The sequence below is a fragment of the Salvelinus fontinalis genome, chromosome 22 (genome assembly GCF_029448725.1).
Source record: "Salvelinus fontinalis isolate EN_2023a chromosome 22, ASM2944872v1, whole genome shotgun sequence".
Classification (NCBI taxonomy): domain Eukaryota; kingdom Metazoa; phylum Chordata; class Actinopteri; order Salmoniformes; family Salmonidae; genus Salvelinus; species Salvelinus fontinalis.
This window is the reverse complement of record NC_074686.1, coordinates 24,338,187-24,343,469: the sequence shown is the minus strand read 5'-3', so window position 1 is coordinate 24,343,469 and position 5,283 is coordinate 24,338,187. Positions and strand designations below refer to the sequence as shown.

At 42.1% G+C, this 5,283-nt stretch overlaps 1 long non-coding RNA gene across 1 annotated transcript; it reads left to right on the top strand.

Moving 5' to 3' along the window:
* Positions 1–498: 498 nt before the first annotated feature.
* LOC129820078 (uncharacterized) lies at positions 499–4,310 on the top strand. The gene is made up of 2 exons (XR_008754151.1): positions 499–3,634; positions 3,704–4,310. It is a non-coding gene; the product is annotated as an uncharacterized LOC129820078 (long non-coding RNA).
* Positions 4,311–5,283: the final 973 nt, after the last annotated feature.

Below are 5,283 nucleotides of genomic sequence, written 5' to 3'. Positions count from 1 at the left end.
GTGACATTGTCTGTGATTTATTTGGAATTCAAGGCACAGTTAACCAGCATGGCTACCACAGAATTCTGCATCGATAAGCCATCCCATCTGGTTTGCAATTAGCTGGACTATCATAGGTTTTTCAACAGGACAATGACCCAAAACACACCTCCAGGCTGTGAAAGGGCTATTTGACCAAGAAGGAGAGTGGTGGTGCTACATCAGATGACCTGGGCTCCACAATCACCCGACCTCAACCCAATTGAGATGGTTTGGGATGAGTTGGACCGCAGAGTGAAGAAAAAGCAGCCGACAAGTTCTCAGCATATGTGGGAACTCCTTCAAGACTGTTGGAAAAGCATTCCTCATGAAGCTGGATGAGAGAATGCCAAGAGTGTGCAAAGCTGTCATCAAGGCAACGGGTGGCTACTTTGAAGAATCTCAAATATAAAATATACTTTGATTTGTTTAATTATTTTTTGGTTACTATATGATTCCGTATGTTATTTCATAGTTTTGATGTCTTCACTATTATTCTACAATGTAGAAAATAGTACTATTTAAGAAAAACCCTGGAATGAGTAGGTGTGTCCAAACTTTTTACTGGTACTGTAAATATACAGTGCATTCGGAAAGTATTCAGACCCATTGACGTTTTCCACATTTTGTTACATTACAGCCTTATTCTAAAATGTATTAAATCGTTTTTTTCCCTCATCAATCTACACAAAACAATCCATAATTACAAAGCAAAAACAGGTTTTTAGAATAAAATAATTCACATTTACATAAGTATTCAGAACCTTTACTCAGTACTTTGTTGAAGCACATTTGGCAGCGGTTACAGCCTTGAGTCTTCTTGGGTATGACGCTACAAGCTTGGCACACCTGTATTCTTCTCTGCAGATCCTCTCAAGTTCTGTCAGGTTGGATGGGGAGCGTCGCTGCACAGCTATTTTCAGGTCTCTACAGAGATGTTTGATCAGGTTCAAGTCCGGGCTCTCTCTGGGCCACTCAGGGACATTCAGAGACTTGTCCCGAAGCCCTGCTGCGTTGTCTTGGCTGTGTGCTTAGGGTCATTGTCCTGTTGGAAGGTGAACCTTCGCCCCAGTCTGAGGTCCTGAGCGCTCTGGAGCAGGTTTCATCAAGAATCTCGCTGTACTTAACTCTGTTCATCTTTCCCTCTATCCTGACTAGTCTCCCAGTCTCCGCCGCGGAAAGACATCCCCACAACATGATGCTTTCACCACCATGCTTCACCGTAGGGATGGTGCCAGGTTTCCTCCAGACGTGACGCTTGGCATTCAGACCAAAGATTTCCATCTTGGTTTCATCAGACCAGAGAATCTTGTTTCTCATGGTCTGAGAGTCCTTTAGGTGCATTTTGGCAAACTCCAAGCGGGCTGTCATGTGCCTTTTACTGAGTGGCCTCCATCTAGACACTCTACCATAAAGGCATGATTGCTGGAGTGTTGCAGAGATGGTTGTCCTTCTGGAAGGTTCTCCCATCTCCACAGAGGAACTCTGGAGCTCTGTCAGAGTGACCATCAGGTTCTTGGTCACCTCCCTGACCAAGACCCTTCTTCCCCGATTGCTCAGTTTGGCCGGGTGGCCAGCTCTAGGAAGAGTCTCGGTGGTTCCAAACTTCTTCCATTTAAGAATGATGGAGGCCACTGTGTTCTTGGGGACCTTCAATGTTGCAGACATTTTTTGGTACCCTTCCCTAGATTTGTGCCTCTACACAATCCTGTCCCGTCGACCTCATGGCTTGGTTTTTGCTCTGACATGCACTGTCAACTGTGGGACCTTATATAGACAGGTGTGTGCCTTTCCAAATCATGTCCAATCAATTTAATTTACCACAGGTGGACTCTAATCAAGTTGTAGAAACATCTCAAGGATGATCAATGGAATCAAGTTGCACCTGAGCTCAAATTTCCAGTCTCATAGCAAAGGGTTTGAATAGTTATGTATATAAGGTATTTCTGTTTTTAATTTTTCATAAATTAGCAAAAATTCTTAAAACCTGTTTTCGCTTTGTCATTGTGAGGTATTGTGTGTAGATTGATGAGTGAAAAATGTAATCAATTTTAGATTAAGGCTGTAACGTAACAAAATGTGGTCACCGTAACGGTTATTATGGTAACCATGTCATTTGGCTGACCAATAACCGTCATCCATAATTCCATGACCATGTTAATTAAGGAGCACTTAGGAATGTACCGTAGCCACCTTGCTATGTGGTTAGATATAGAGGATACTATAAGGATACTGTGAGAGGAAACGGAAAATGTAACGACTGCTTTGAGTGTGTGTATACATACACACGAACGTGCAGATGAACAGACTTACATGAGGCGTAGGCCTAGTGTAGATTCTTGGTGTGGATGTAAAGGCCCGCTGTTTCTAACAGTGCGTATAGTGTGTAGATGTGGTTCCAACTCAGTGTGTATATTAACCTCTAGAGATGGAGATAATTGCATCTGTCAGAGTCGTTTAGTCACTGTTGATGCTGTCGCCTGCCCCCTCTGGGCCCAGCCTCTCTACAGCTCTATGTTTTAATAGGAAATGGCTGCTGAGCAATGTTGTTAGCAGGGAAGTCACCACTAACTAACACCGGCACAACACTAACCTACCAATACTAACTACTTATCCCTGTTGGTATTGTGACAGACCTTTCTAAAAATCTAATTTGTGGTTGTGAGGTCGGATGTGATTTGTCCAACTGTGGTCTACAGGACTTTGACATGTTTCACCTTCTAGAGACCCATTTTGGGGACCCAGGTGAGGAAAATACCGTGCCTGAATATTCTGTTGTTGTTGACCCGATTAAATGTTGTTGTATGTTTCAGGAGGAATATGAGGAGGACAAAGAGGACGATTCTGTCAAAGAGGAAACGACAGAGCACGAATTCCCAACTGAAACAAAAACAACAGTTTTACCATATCTTGAGCACAATAATCAAATGTTAGTGGTCACCGGATGGTCAGTGTCATCAATTCCACTTGAAAGATCTGTAGGTAACAGGACAGTCTGTAGTGTCTCACCGTTTTACTGCCATTGCCGCTCATCTCTAGCCTGGTCCCAGATCTGTTTGTGCTTTCTTGCAGCTAATGTCTACACAACCACAAGACGGCCCAAACAGATCTGGGACAATGCTAACTCATCTTTTCTCTTCAGTAAGATATGGGACAGAGCACAGAGGTACTACCCACATTAGTTTTGTAGCCAGAGGAACAGTATATGTTGGTGAACAGGATGTATTTGGTTATCTTTTAGAGGGAATAGTATGTATTTTCAAACGGGACAGGGCTGAACCCTCACACTCGCTATGGTAAATGGAATGTCAATGTAGGTTTTATCATATAAGTATACAATCTAGAATCTATTCTAGGTTATATATTCTAAAATGTATTTCTATGGTTTGTATTTAAAGAACTTAATGAAAAAGCACATCAATGTATTCTGACAGAGAAGGTTTTCAGGGGCATCAAATAAATATAAAACCCAGGGAAAGTGCCTGGTTGGACCAGACCAGTCAGACTGTTAAAGGATATGTACCTGCTTGATGTTTTTTATGAACTTGACCAACCAAACATTTTCCCTCAGATCTATTTCATACACTAATCAGAATACAGTATGATGTTCTCAGTAGTCTGGTCCCAGATCTGTTTGTGCTGTCACAAACAAGAACCATTAGAGTTGGCTGCACAGCACAAACAGATCTGGGATCTTGCTAGATCTTCAATGCCCGGTTTACATACACTGTATGTTAAGTATTCAGCGGTGTCGAGTATTTCTTATACAATCTCTCATCACCGTTGAATTGAAACATTATTTGTCATACAGGTCTTGTATCACTTTTTTTTTGGTGCTTAGTGGTCTTCTCTCTATCAATTGTCATGACCTCTTTTTAATGAGTTTGGTTTTATATTTGTATGCATTTATGTTCATACTGTCTGACATGTCAGTAACCTTATACTAATGACGTGGCCTGTTGGTAGCACAATCCATTTGACGTGAGCGATCCTCTTTGTTTGTGGCAGCACTACAAGTCAAAGGAAACAAATACAATTTGTTTTTAGTAGGATTTCTTAGGCTTTTAACACAGGCTGTCTAGAAACTACAATCCAAGTCAACGCATTTTGCCTTTGATTTGCCTGTTTAAGTGCTACCAATGTATTATTCTAATGTTTTTCACATTAACTCAACAAGGAAAATGTCATTTTTGGGGGGGGGGGGTTTCCTGGGGGGATATGCATTTGCTAAGAGTATGTATTTAGGTACTTTGGAAATGTTTAAATGCCAATAAACTTAATTTCCACAAATATATTATGGTTTTAATATCGTCTCTGTCTCTATGACATTCCTTAAATTTGACTTTGTAAACATCAAAAAAGAACCCTCCTTATACAAAGCTCTGGGACAACGGCAGTCTGGGTCAACTGCAGTCTGGGTCAACTGCATTCTGGGTCAACTGCAGTCATAAAAATGAGAAACGAAATTGCAAACATTCTGCTTGATCATTTGACATTAAATATAGATAGGGAATAGGGTACCATTTGGGATTCATGCTAGATCCTAGCCTACAGTAATGGAGTGTTGAGTAGGACCAGAGACAACACAGTGACTCCTCTGTGTTCCTTGGGTCATAATATGTTGCTCTATATTATTTATCCTCACAAAGGACTCTCAGCCCCATTTAAACTGCAGTCGTGTGCCAGCACTAGTAAGGGGCAGTGCTTCACACACACTCATGCTTATCTTTACAATCCTCCAAACATTTATACACAAACGCACACTCTTCCTTCCTTCACTCTCTCTTTTCTACTTTCCCTCTGTTTCTCTGTCTCTCTCACACACATTCAAATACAAAAAGATTGAAAAATGAAACGCTGTCAAATGGATCTTTATATTTCATCGCCTCACAAACCCCTGTCCCCATCCCCCATGTCAAGGCGGGGAGAAGCATGCAGGCATTAATTCATTGAGGGGTGTAATGCCAATTTGTTTCAAAGAGGAACTATTCATTTTCCCATGTCAGGGAGGCAGGAGGGAACCCCTCTACAGCCGCTGAACCGTGAAAGACATTATCTGGAGTGCCTGTGTCTCTCCTTTTTGGGGGAGGAAAAGAGAGAGAAGTGTGTGTGTCCCTCGTTCAGGAAAAGGAAGAGACACGTTACAATGCTCTTTGATGGGAGGGGCGGCTGGTGCCGGCAGACGATAGAGCCGGGCCTCCCGCTTCCGTTTTCCCAGCATGCCGTCTGAGAAGGATGTCATTAGGCCTGCAATAACAGTGATGG